Source organism: Coregonus clupeaformis, chromosome 10, assembly GCF_020615455.1.
Source record: "Coregonus clupeaformis isolate EN_2021a chromosome 10, ASM2061545v1, whole genome shotgun sequence".
NCBI classification, from domain to species: Eukaryota; Metazoa; Chordata; class Actinopteri; order Salmoniformes; family Salmonidae; genus Coregonus; species Coregonus clupeaformis.
This window is the reverse complement of record NC_059201.1, coordinates 56870950-56884792: the sequence shown is the minus strand read 5'-3', so window position 1 is coordinate 56884792 and position 13843 is coordinate 56870950.

The window sequence follows — 13843 nt, the reverse complement described above, 5'->3', positions numbered from 1 at the left end:
TTAGATGTTGCGTTTATATTTTTGTTCAATGTATATGAAATTCTCAAGTTAACAAAAGTAAATGTCACTATCAAATCAAATCAAATTGTATTTGTCACATACTTCATAAACTACATAAATTCATTGCCAGCCTATTTTATTTCTGTGGATTTTAACTTACTTTTTCCAAAATGGCATCTACCACTTTCCGCCATACGGAGAAACTGACCTTTTACAGATTGGCGTCTATCACCTTCAGCGACTACGGTGATCGTTTTGTCTCATGTACAGTAGGAGCTGCACCTATTTTGCACAGTTCCGGGATAACATTGACCGGCCAAATTTCCAATGTGGAAACTGTCAGCTTATTGAGGAATATACTATATGTATGAGCTAGACATCCAGAGTAAGCAAATTGAGATATTGCAGCATGTCCTGTATAGGTCCCACTCTAAGATCTTTTCCTTTTCTATGCCTCAGCCTGGCCGTCATGCCACTGGCTCGCCACTGTGTCACCTCTCTCAGACTGACTGGCCAGGGCTGCCCTGCAGAGACCCCTCCTAAATGAAGTCACCTCTCCCCTCCCATGTCACCCGCCCTTCCCATCCTACCACCCCTCCATCCCGGCCCCCCCTACCCACCACCCTTGGAGAATAAAGGAGCAAGGATGCTTTATGAGAAGCTGGCGGATGCCGCTGTTATCGATCCTGCATCCCAGTGGAGGCACGTCACAAGGCAGCGGTCTTTGGTGAATGGGGCTGAAATGGCCTTGTGGGATCCATCCTGCTGACAAACAGTTCCACCCACCTGCCTCCAGAGATTCCTGCTCCTTCATCCTCTACCCTGTCTCCTGAGAGTCCAGTTCAGGGGGTTTCTACCACAAGCCAGTACCCCCCGTGCTCCCTCTCACATCAGGCCTATAGTACCCCCCTGCTCAGAGGGCTTCTATTGATGATGTGGATCCTCTGTTCCCCATCTCCCGTCAGTCCTCAAGGAGGCTCAGAAAAGGCCAGGCGTCCACGGCCACTCACCTTCCTAATGCCATCATCATTTGTAGCTCCATGGTGAGGCACATCTCGATTCATGGAGCAAAAACCCTGTGCTACCCGGTGGCTATGGTGAATGATATCACAGGATTTATTCCGTCCGTCATACATCAGCAGTCAAGGGCTGCTGCTGTCGTAGTGCATGTGGGATCAAATGATATCAAAAAGAGTCAATCAAAGCTAATGAAACAGGATTTGTATTGAGTTGATCAACACCATGAAAGGCTCTGAAAAGCTGCCGATTATCACTGGTTCCGTGCCGTCACTGGGTTCAGCAGGCTCTTAGCACTTCATATCTGGCGTAAAGACTACTGCCATTCTGTTGGCATAACTTTTATTGAACATTTCAACACTTTTAGGAAACAAGGATGCTGTACAGAGATGATGGACTCCACCCAAACCATCTAGGAGCATGGACCCTCTCTTCACATTTCAAGGCTGCGTTAAGATATTGACTCAGAGACAGACCAAGCCCCGCTCAGGTAATACCTCCCATCCTCTCTAAGCGTTATCGTCGTACTGTTGTCTATACTACCAGGGGTGTTGTCAGTTGTACCCATTTGTTTTAACTCCACTCTTAGATCTGCTATTGTTAGCTCAAAAGAGAAGCCCACTGTGGTCTGCTCACTCAGTGCTTTTAGTTCAAATGTGAATTTCATAAACTTGAATACCGCCTCGGTATACCTTATTTACATAAGTATTCAGACCCTTTGCTATGAGACAAAAAAATGAGCTCAGGTGCATCCTGTTCCCATTGATCATCCTTGAGATGTTTCTACAACTTGATTGGAGTCCACCTGTGGTACATTAAATTGATTGGACAAGGCACACACCTGTCTATATAAGGTCCCACAGTTGACAGTGCATGTCAAGCCATGAGGTCGAAGGAATTGTCCGCAGAGCTCCGAGACAGGTTTTGTCTAGGCACAGATCTGGGGAAGGGTACCAAAAAATGTCTGCAGCATTGAAGGTCCCCAAGAACACAGTGGCCTCCATCATTCTTAAATGGAAGAAGTTTGGAACCACCAAGACTCTTCCTAGAGCTGGCCACCTGGCCAAACTGACCAATCGGGAGAGAAGGGCCTTGGTCAGGGAGATGACCAAGAACCCGATAATCACTCAGACAGAGCTCCAGAGTTGCTCTGTGGAGATGGGAGAACCTTCCAGAAGGACAACCATCTCTGCAGCACTCCTCCAATCAGGCCTTTATGGTAGAGTGGCCAGACTGAAGCCACTCCTCAGTAAAAGGCACATAACAGCCCGCTTGGAGTTTGCCAAAAGGCACCTAAAGACTCTCAGACCATGAGAAACAAGATTCTCTGGATTGATGAAACCAAGATTGAACTCTTTGGCCTGAATGCCAAGTGTCACGTCTGGAGGAAACCTGGCACCAACCCTACGGTGAAGCATGGTGGTGGCAGAAAAAAGCTGTGTGGATGTTTTTCAGTGGCAGGGACTGGGAGACTAGTCAGGATCGAGGGAAAGATGAACGGAGCAAAGTACAGAGAGATCCTTGATGAAAACCTGCTCCAAAGAGCTCAGGACCTCTGACTGGGGCGAAGGTTCACCTTCCAACAGGACAATGACCATAAGCACACAGCCAAGACAACGCAGGAGTGGCTTAGGGACAAGTCTCTGAATGTCCTTGAGTGGCCCAGCCAGAGCCCAGACTTGAACCCAATTGAACATCTCTGGATAGACCTGAAAATAGCTGTGCAGAAACTCTCCCCATCCAACCTGACAGAGCTTGAGAGGATCTGCAGAGAAGAATGGGAGAAACTCCCCAAATGCAGGCGTGTCAAGCTTGTAGAGTCATACCCAAGAAGACTCAAGGCTGTAATTGCTGCCAAAGGTGCTTCAACAAAGTACTGAGTAAAGGGTCTGCATACTTATGTAAATGTGATATTTCCGTATTTTTGTAAAAATAAATTTGCAAACATTTCTAAAAACCAGTTTTTGCTTTGTCATTATGGGTTATTGTGTGTAGATTGATGAGGGGGAAAAAACAATTTAATCAATTTTAGAATAAGGCTGTAACGTAACAAAATGTGGAAAAAGTAAATGGGTCTGAATACTTTCCGAATGCACTGTAGATGAGCTGCTTAAGAAATCGTTTTTTTCTACAGAACCAGATCAGTAAGCAGTAGGAAACAGATTTTTCAGTCAACCTTTCCATCTATTCTTGATTATGGTGATATTATTCATCAAAGTGCAGCTGATACTGTTCTTAAACCTTTGGGTGCCCTTAGTTTTTTGTTGTCTTACAGATGACAGTTTTGATACTCATCACTGCATTCTGTATCAAAAGGTTGGCTGGACTTCGCTAAAGACCTGTAGATCTCTACATTACTCCCTTTTTGTTTTCAAGGCCCTACTTTATAAACTTCCGTCTTAACTAACTTTGCTGTTGGAGTATAGACACTTGAGTTGCCTAACTCGTTCCCAGGATTGGTTAACTCTTGAGGTTCCTAGGGTCTCCACCGAGCTAGGTAATCTGCTTTTAGTTTTAATGCACCGTATTGCTGGAACAAAATTCTAAATACATGTAATCTTGATGTTCTGGTGCCATTCGGGCAATTTAAAGTATTGATTGGGGACTTATTTGTGGATGAATGTAACAGTTTTTCTGGGTGATTTGTGATGTTTTATTTGTGCTTCCCATTACTTTGTTTTTGTATTTATATATACAGTGGGGAAAAAAGGATTTAGTCAGCCACCAATTGTGCAAGTTCTCCCACTTAAAAAGATGAGAGAGGCCTGTAATTTTCATCATAGGTACACGTCAACTATGACAGACAAATTGAGATTTTTTTTCGCCAGAAAATCACATTGTAGGATTTTTAATGAATTTATTTGCAAATTATGGTGGAAAATAAGTATTTGGTCACCTACAAACAATCAAGATTTCTGGCTCTCACAGACCTGTAACTTCTTCATTAAGAGGCTCCTCTGTCCTCCACTCGTTACCTGTATTAATGGCACCTGTTTGAACTTGTTATCAGTATAAAAGACACCTGTCCACAACCTCAAACAGTCACACTCCAAACTCCACTATGGCCAAGACCAAAGAGCTGTCAAAGGACACCAGAAACTAAATTGTAGACCTGCACCAGGCTGGGAAGACTGAATCTGCAATAGGTAAGCAGCTTGGTTTGAAGAAATCAACTGTGGGAGCAATTATTAGGAAATGGAAGACATACAAGACCACTGATAATCTCCCCTCGATCTGGGGCTCCACGCAAGATCTCACCCCGTGGGGTCAAAATGATCACAAAAACGGTGAGCAAAAATCCCAGAACCACACGGGGGGACCTAGTGAATGACCTTCAGAGAGCTGGGACCAAAGTAACAAAGCCTACCATCAGTAACACACTACGCCGCTAGGGACTCAAATCCTGCAGTGCCAGACGTGTCCCCCTGCTTAAGCCAGTACATGTCCAGGCCCGTCTGAAGTTTGCTAGAGTGCATTTGGATGATCCAGAAGAGGATTGGGAGAATGTCATATGGTCAGATGAAACCAAAATAGAACATTTTGGTAAAAACTCAACTTGTCGTGTTTGGAGGACAAATAATGCTGAGTTGCATCCAAAGAACACCATACCTACTGTGAAGCATGGGAGTGGAAACATCATGCTTTGGGGCTGTTTTTCTACAAAGGGACCAGGACGACTGATCCGTGTAAAGGAAAGAATGAATGGGGCCATGTATCGTGAGATTTTGAGTGAAAACCTCCTTCCATCAGCAAGGGCATTGAAGATGAAACGTGGCTGGGTCTTTCAGCATGACAATGATCCCAAACACACCGCCCGGTTAACGAAGGAGTGGCTTCGTAAGAAGCATTTGAAGGTCCTGGAGTGGCCTAGCCAGTCTCCAGATCTCAACCCCATAGAAAATCTTTGGAGGGAGTTGAAAGTCCGTGTTGCCCAGCGATAGCCCCAAAACATCACTGCTCTAGAGGAGATCTGCATGGAGGAATGGGCCAAAATACCAGCAACAGTGTGTGAAAACCTTGTGAAGACTAACAGAAAACGTTTGACCTGTGTCATTGCCAACAAAGGGTATATAACAAAGTATTGAGAAACTTTTGTTATTGACCAAATACTTATTTTCAACCATATAATTTGCAAATAAATTCATAAAAAATCCTACAATGTGATTTTCTGGATTTTCTTTCTCTCATTTTGTCTGTCATAGTTGACGTGTACCTATGATGAAAATTACAGGCCTCTCTCATCTTTTTACATTTACATTTTACATTTTAGTCATTTAGCAGACGCTCTTATCCAGAGCGACTTACAGGAGCAATTAGGGTTAAGTGCCTTGCTCAAGGACACATTAACGTCATTTAGCAGACGCTCTTAGCCAGAGCGACTCACAAATTGGTGCGTTCACCCTATAGCCAGTGGGATAACCACTTTACAATTGGGGGGTAGAAGGATTCCTTTATCCTATCCCAGGTATTCCTTAAAGAGGTGGGGTTTCAAATGTCTCCGGAAGGTGGTGAGTGACTCCGCTGTCCTGGCGTCGTGAGGGAGCTTGTTCCACCATTGGGGTGCCAGGGCAGCGAACAGTTTTGACTGGGCTGAGCGGGAACTATGCTTCCGCAGAGGAAGGGAGCCAGCAGGCCAGAGGTGGATGAGCGCAATGCCCTCGTTTGGGTGTAGGGACTGATCAGAGCCTGAAGGTACAGAGGTGCCGTTCCCTCACTGCTCCATAGGCAAGCACCATGGTCTTGTAGCGGATGCGAGCTTCAACTGGAAGCCAGTGGAGTGTGCGGAGGAGGGGTGACGTGAGAGAACTTGGGAAGGTTGAACACCAGACGGGCTGCGGCATTCTGGATGAGTTGTAGGGGTTTAATGGCACAGGCAGGGAGGCCAGCCAACAGCGAGTTGCAGTAGTCCAGACGGGAGATGACAAGTGCCTGGATTAGGACCTGTGCCGCTTCCTGTGTAAGGCAGGGTCGTACTCTCCGAATGTTGTAGAGCATGAACCTGCAGGAGCGGGTCACCGCCTTGATGTTGGCGGAGAGTGACAGGGTGTTGTCCAGGGTCACGCCTAGGCTCTTCGCACTCTGGGAGGAGGACACAGCGGAGTTGTCAACCGTGATGGCGAGATCATGGAACGGGCAGTCCTTCCCCGGGAGGAAGAGCAGCTCCGTCTTGCCAGGGTTCAGCTTGAGGTGGTGATCCGTCATCCATACTGATATGTCTGCCAGACATGCAGAGATGCGATTCGCCACCTGGTTATCAGAAGGGGGAAAGGAGAAGATTAGTTGTGTATCGTCAGCGTAGCAATGATAGGAGAGACCATGTGAGGATATGACAGAGCCAAGTGACTTGGTGTATAGGGAGAAAAGGAGAGGGCCTAGAACTGAGCCTTGGGGGACACCAGTGGTGAGAGCACGTGGTGCGGAGACAGCTTCTCGCCACGCCACTTGGTAGGAGCGACCGGTCAGGTAGGGACGCAATCCAGGAGTGAGCCGCGCCGGAGATGCCCAGCTCGGAGAGGGTGGAGAGGAGGATCTGATGGTTCACAGTGTCAAAGGCAGCAGACAGGTCTAGAAGGACAAGAGCAGAGGAGAGAGAGTTAGCTTTAGCAGTGCGGAGAGTCTCCGTGACACAGAGAAGAGCAGTCTCAGTTGAATGACCAGTCCTGAAACCTGATTGGTTTGGATCAAGAAGGTCATTCTGAGAGAGATAGCAAGAGAGTTGGCTAAAGACGGCACGCTCAATAGTTTTGGAAAGAAAAGAAAGAAGGGATACTGGTCTGTAGTTGTTGACATCAGTGGGGTCGAGTGTTGGGTTTTTTGAGAAGGGGAGCAACTCTCGCTCTCTTGAAGACGGAAGGGACATGGCCAGCGGTCAAGGATGAGTTGATCAGCGAGGTGAGGTAGGGGAGAAGGTCACCGGAGATGGTCTGGAGAAGGGAGGAGGGGATGGGGTCAAGCGGGCAGGTTGTTGGGCGGCCTGCAGTCACAAGTCGCAGGATTTTATCTGGAGAGAGAGGGGAGAAATAAGTCAAAGCATAGGGTAGGGCAGTGTGAGCAGGACCAGCAGTGTCATTAGACTTAACAAACGAGGATCGGATGTCGTCAACCTTCTTTTTTCAAAGTGGTTGACGAAGTCATCCACAGAGAGAGGAGGAGGGGGGAGGATTCAGGAGGGAGGAAAATGTGGCAAAGAGCTTCCTAGGGTTAGAGGCAGATGCTTGGAATTTAGAGTGGTAGAAGGTGGCCTTAGCAGCAGCAACAGATGAAGAAAATGTAGAGAGGAGGGAGTGAAAAGATGCCAGGTCGGCAGGGAGTTTAGTTTTCTTCCATTTCCGCTCCGCTGCCCGGAGCTCTGTTCTGTGAGCTCGCAGTGAGTCATCAAGCCACGGAGCTGGAGGGGAGGACCGAGCCGGCCGGGAGGATAGGGGACACAGAGAGTCAAAGGATGCAGAAAGGGAGGAGAGGAGGGTTGAGGAGGCAGAATCAGGAGATTGGAGGGAGAAGGATTGAGCAGAGGGAAGAGATGATAGGATGGAAGAGGAGAGAGTAGTGGGAGAGAGAGAGCGAAGGTTGCGGCGGCGCATTACCATCTGTGTAGGGGCAGAGTGAGTAGTGTGGGAGGAGAGCGAGAGAGAAAAGGAAACAAAGTAGTGGTCGGAGACATGGAGGGGAGTTGCAGTGAGATTAGTAGAGGAGCAGCATCTAGTGAAGATGAGGTCAAGCGTATTGCCTGCCTTGTGAGTAGGGGGGACGGTGAGAGGGTGAGGTCAAAAGAGGAGAGGAGTGGAAAGAAGGAGGCAGAGAGAAATGAGTCAAATGTGGACATAGGGAGGTTGAAATCCCCCAAAACTGTGAGGGGTGAGCCATCCTCAGGAAAGGAACTTATCAAGGCGTCAAGCTCATTGATGAACTCTCCAAGGGAACCTGGAGGGCGATAGATGACAAGGATATTAAGCTTAAATGGGCTAGTGACTGTGACAGCATGGAATTCAAATGAGGAGATAGACAGATGGGTTAGGGGAAAAATTGAGAATGTCCACTTGGGAGAGATGAGGATTCCTGTACCACCACCCCTCTGACCAGATGCTCTCGGGGTATGCGAGAACACATGGTCAGACGAGGAGAGAGCAGTAGGAGTAGCAGTGTTTTCAGTGGTGATCCATGTTTCCGTCAGCGCCAGGAAGTCGAGGGACTGGAGGTTGGCATAGGCTGGGATGAAGTCAGCTTTGTTGGCAGCAGAACGGCAGTTCCAGAGGCTGCCTGCGACCTGGAACTCCAGGTGAGGGGTGCGTGCAGGGACCACCAGGTTAGAGAGGCAGCAGCCGCGCGGTGTGGTGCGTTTGTGTAGCCTGTGCAGAGAGGAGAGAACAGGGATAGGCAGAGGCATAGTTGACAGGCTGTAGCAAATGGCTACAAAAATGCAGAGGAGATCGGAATGAAATGAGCTAAGCATCTGGGAGAGGAGAGAGAGCAGGGCCTCCCTCACCAAAAAACTTCTACCTCAGAAACTAAAATTGTTTCACTGAACCACCCGAACAAAAACTCTCCCAACTTCCACCTTTAGAAATCAGAATTGTTGTGAACCACAGCGGTTCAATGTTTAAAGGAATAGACTCAACCCACTTTATTCAGCTAGCTAACTATGACACCATAGCTAACTAGCATGCTAGCATCCAATAACACACAGTTTAACACACAGTTTAGCACCAACACTTGGTCACAACAAACCACCAATAGTGTGTTAACTAGCTAACTAGCATGCTAGCATCCAGTAACACACAGTTTAGCACAAACACTTGGTCACAACAAACCACCAATAGTGTGATAACACACTAAACAGATCATTCGTGTCTGTGTCAAGTTCCTTTCATGACGCAGCAATGATTCAACGTTGGCTAGCTAGGACAAGTATATTGTATTTAGCTACTACAGTACAGTTAGCTGGTCGTGTTGGGTAGCTAGCAATGGCCACTGTGTTGACTTTGTTTGAAGAACGGCTAGCTAGCTAGCTTCGTGCTACACCCGGCACACAATGGCTACTGTGTTGACTCTGACTGTTCGAAAAAACGGCTAGTTAGCGCTCGTGCTACAGCCGGCACGGCCGAAGACACTGCCAGGACACACCAATAGTATGATAACACACTAAACAGATCATTCGTGTCTGTGTCAAGTTCCTTTCATGACGCAGCAATGATTCAACGTTGGCTAGCTAGGACAAGTATATTGTATTTAGCTACTACAGTACAGTTAGCTGGTCGTGTTGGGTAGCTAGCAATGGCCACTGTGTTGACTTTGTTTGAAGAACGGCTAGCTAGCTAGCTTCGTGCTACACCCGGCACACAATGGCTACTGTGTTGACTCTGACTCTGTTCGAAAAACGGCTAGTTAGCTCGCTTCGTGCTACAGCCGGCACGGCCGAAGACACTGCCAACCTGCAGTAACTACCCACAACAACCCACGATACCTAGCTATGACGCCGTAGCTAACTAGCAAGCTAGCATCCATTAACACACAATTTAGCACCAATACTTGGTTACAACAAACTGCCAAGAGTGTGTTAGCACACTAAACCTGCAGTAACTACCCACAACAACCCACGATACCTAGCTATGACGCCGTAGCTAACTAGCAAGCTAGCATCCATTAACACACAATTTAGCACCAATACTTGGTTACAACAAACTGCCAAGAGTGTGTTAGCACACTAAACAGATAATTCATGTCCGTGTCTAGTTCCTTTCATAACGCATAACGCAGCAAAAATTAAACGTTGGGTAGCAGCACATTTAACATTGGAAACAGCTCTCCACCGTTGCTAATCGTTACCAGTAGCTACCCGCTAGCTAGCTAGCCTCGTGCTTCGATACTAACCTACAATTACCTACGGAAACCTACAATAACAACAATACTAACCTATAATAAATACAATACCTAACTACAACTAACTACCTACCTACGATCTAATACATGGTTAAGCTTTACTCAACACCATATGAGAAGCTTACCTCCTGCTTACCTCCAGCTAGAGAAAAACACAACCTCTCCCGACAGCAGAGGGTTGTGTGGGAGAACTTGCACAATTGGTGGCTGACTAAATACTTTTTTCCCCCACTGTAATAGCTAATAGCAGTCAAAAGTTTGGACACACCTACTCATTCCATGGTTTTTCTTAATTTTTTACTATTTTCTACATTGTAGAATAATAGTGAAGACATCAAAACTATGAAATAACACATATGGAATCATGTCGTAACTCAAAGTGTTAAACAAATCAAAATATATTTTATATTTGAGATTCTTCAAAGTAGCCACCCTTTGCCTTGATGACAGCTTTGCACACTCTTGGCATTTTCTCAACCAGCTTTTTGAGGTAGTCACCTGGAATGCATTTCAATTAACAGGTGTGCCTTCTTAAAAGTTAGTTTGTGGAATTTCTTTCCTTCTTAATGCGTTTGAGCCAATCAGTTGTGTTGTGACAACGTAGGGGTGGTATACAGAAGATAGCCCTATTTGGTAAAAGACCAAGTCCATATTATGGCAAGAACAGCTCAAATAAGCAAAGAGAAACGACAGTACATCATTACTTTAAGACATGAAGGTCAGTCAATCCGGAAAATTTCAAGAACTTTGAAAGTTTCTTCAAGTGCTCTCATGAGGACTGCCACAGGAAAGGAAGACTCAGAGTTACCTCTGCTGCAGAGGATAATTAACTGCAACTCATATTGCAGCCCAAATAAATGCTTCACACAAGTTCAAGTAACAGACACATCTCAACATCAACTGTTCAGAGGAGACTGCGTGAATCAGGCCTTCATGGTCGAATTGCTGCAAAGAAACCACTACTAAAGGACACCAATAATAAGAAGAGACTTGCTTGGGCCAAGAAACACGAGCAATGGACATTAGACCGGTGGAAATCTGTCCTTTGGTCTGATGAGTCCAAATTAGAGAATTTTGGTTCCAACCGCCATGTGTTTGTGAGACGCAAAGTAGGTGAACGGATGATCTCCGCATGTGTGGTTCCCACCATAAAGCATGGATGAAGAGGTGTGATGCTGTGGGGGTGCTTTGCTGGTGACACTGTCTATGATTTATTTAGAATTCAAGGCACACTTAACCAGCATGGCTGTTACGCCATCCCATCTGGTTTGGGCTTAGTGGGACAATGACCCAAAACACACCTCCAGGCTGTGTAAGGGCTATTTGACCAAGAAGGAGTGTATTGGAGTGCTGCATCAGATGATGTGGCCTCCACAATCACCCGACCTCAACCCAATTGAGATGGTTTGGGATGAGTTGGACCGCAGAGTGAAGGAAAAGCAAACAACAAGTGCTCAGCATATGTGGGAACTCCTTCAAGACTGTTGGAAAAGCATTCCTCATGATGCTGGTTGAGAGAATGCCAAGGTTGTGCGAAGCTGTCATCAAGGCAAAGGGTGGCTACTTTGAAGAATCTAAAATATATTTTGATTTGTGTAACACTTGATGTCTTCACTATTATTCTACAATATACAAAATAATAATAATAAAGAAAAACCCTTGAATGAGTAGGTGTGTCCAAACTTTTGACTGGTACTATATATATATACAGTGGGGAGAACAAGTATTTGATACACTGCCGATTTTGCAGGTTTTCCTACTTACAAAGCATGTAGAGGTCTGTAATTTGTATCATTGGTACACTTCAACTGTGAGAGACGGAATCTAAAACAAAAATCCAGAAAATCACATTGTATGATTTTTAAGTAATTAATTTGCATTTTATTGCATGACATAAGTATTTGATACATCAGAAAAGCAGAACTTAATATTTGGTACAGAAACCTTTGTTTGCAATTACAGAGATCATACGTTTCCTGTAGGTCTTGACCAGGTTTGCACACACTGCAGCAGGGATTTAGGCCCACTCCTCCATACAGACCTTCTCCAGCTCCCTCCAAAGATTTTCTATTGGGTTCAGGTCTGGAGACTGGCTAGGCCACTCCAGGACCTTGAGATGCTTCTTACGGAGCCACTCCTTAGTTGCCCTGGCTGTGTGTTTCGTGTCGTTGTCATGCTGGAAGACCCAGCCACGACCCATTTTCAATGCTCTTACTGAGGGAAGGAGGTTGTTGGCCAAGATCTCGCGATACATGACCCCATCCATCCTCCCCTCAATACGGTGCAGTCGTCCTGTCCCCTTTGCAAAAAAGCATCCCCAAAGAATGATGTTTCCACCTCCATGCTTCACGGTTGGGATGGTGTTCTTGGGGTTGTACTCATCCTTCTCCTTCCTCCAAACACGGCGAGTGGAGTTTAGACCAAAAAGCTCTATTTTTGTCTAATCAAACCACATGACCTTCTCCCATTCCTCCTCTGGATCATCCAGATGGTCATTGGCAAACTTCAGACGGGCCTGGACATGCGCTGGCTTGAGCAGGGGGACCTTGCGTGCGCCTCAGGATTTTAATCCATGACGGCGTAGTGTGTTACTAATGGTTTTCTTTGAGACTGTGGTCCCAGCTCTCTTCAGGTCATTGACCAGGTCCTGCCGTGTAGTTATGGGCTGATCCCTCACCTTCCTCATGATCATTGATGCCCCACGAGGTGAGATCTTGCATGGAGCCCCAGACCAAGGTTGATTGACCGTCATCTTGAACTTCTTCCATTTTCTAATAATTGCGCCAACAGTTGTTGCCTTCTCACCAAGCTGCTTGCCTATTGTCCTGTAGCCCATCCCAGCCTTGTGCAGGTCTACAATTTTATCCCTGATGTCCTTACACAGCTCTCTGGTCTTGGCCATTGTGGAGAGGTTGGAGTCTGTTTGATTGAGTGTGTGGACAGGTGTCTTTTATACAGATAACGAGTTCAAACAGGTGCAGTTAAAACATGTAATGAGTGGAGAACAGGAGGGCTTTTTAAAGAAAAACTAACAGGTCTGTGAGAGCCGGAATTCTTACTGGTTGGTAGGTGATCAAATACTTATGTCATGCAATAAAATGCAAATTAATTACTACAATGTGATTTTCTGGATTTTTGTTTTAGATTCCGTCTCTCACAGTTGAAGTGTACCTATGATAAAACAATTACAGACCTCTACATGCTTTGTAAGTAGAAAAACCTGCAAAATCGGCAGTGTATCAAATACTTCTTCTCCCCACTGTATATATATATAGTTTGTGTGTAATGTGTTTATTTCTGTTGTATATACAGGGCGCATTTGTAAAAGAGACCTACATCTCAATATGTCTTCCCTGTTAAAATATATGTTAAATAAATAAAAAATACTACCATAACCCGTTCAAAGGCAATTAAATATTTTGTCTTGCCCATTCACCCCCTTAATGGCACACATACACAATCAATATCTCAATTGTCTCAAGGCTTAAAAATCCTTCTTTAACCTGTCTCCTCCCCTTCATCTACACTGATGGAAGTGGATTTAACAAGTGACATCAATAAGGGATCATATCTTTCATCTGGTCAGTCTATATCATGGAAATGGTTTGTGCACTCAGTGTATAACTAGGAATAAACTGACAGATAATAAACAGTAGCAGCAGTGGATGTGATGAGTCAAAAAAGTTAGTACAAGAAAATGGTCAATGCAGATAGTCCAAGTAGCTATTTGGTTAACTATTTTACTAACTATTTAGCAGTCTCATGGCTTGGGTGTAGAAGCTGTTCAGGGTCCTGTTGGTTCCAGACTTGGTGCTTCAGTACCGATTGCCATGCGGTAGCAGAGAGAACAATCTATGACTTGAGTGGCTAGAGACTTTGACAACTTTTAGGGCCTTCATTTGACACTGGCTTGTATAGAGGTCCTAGATGGCAGGGAGCTCGGCCCCAG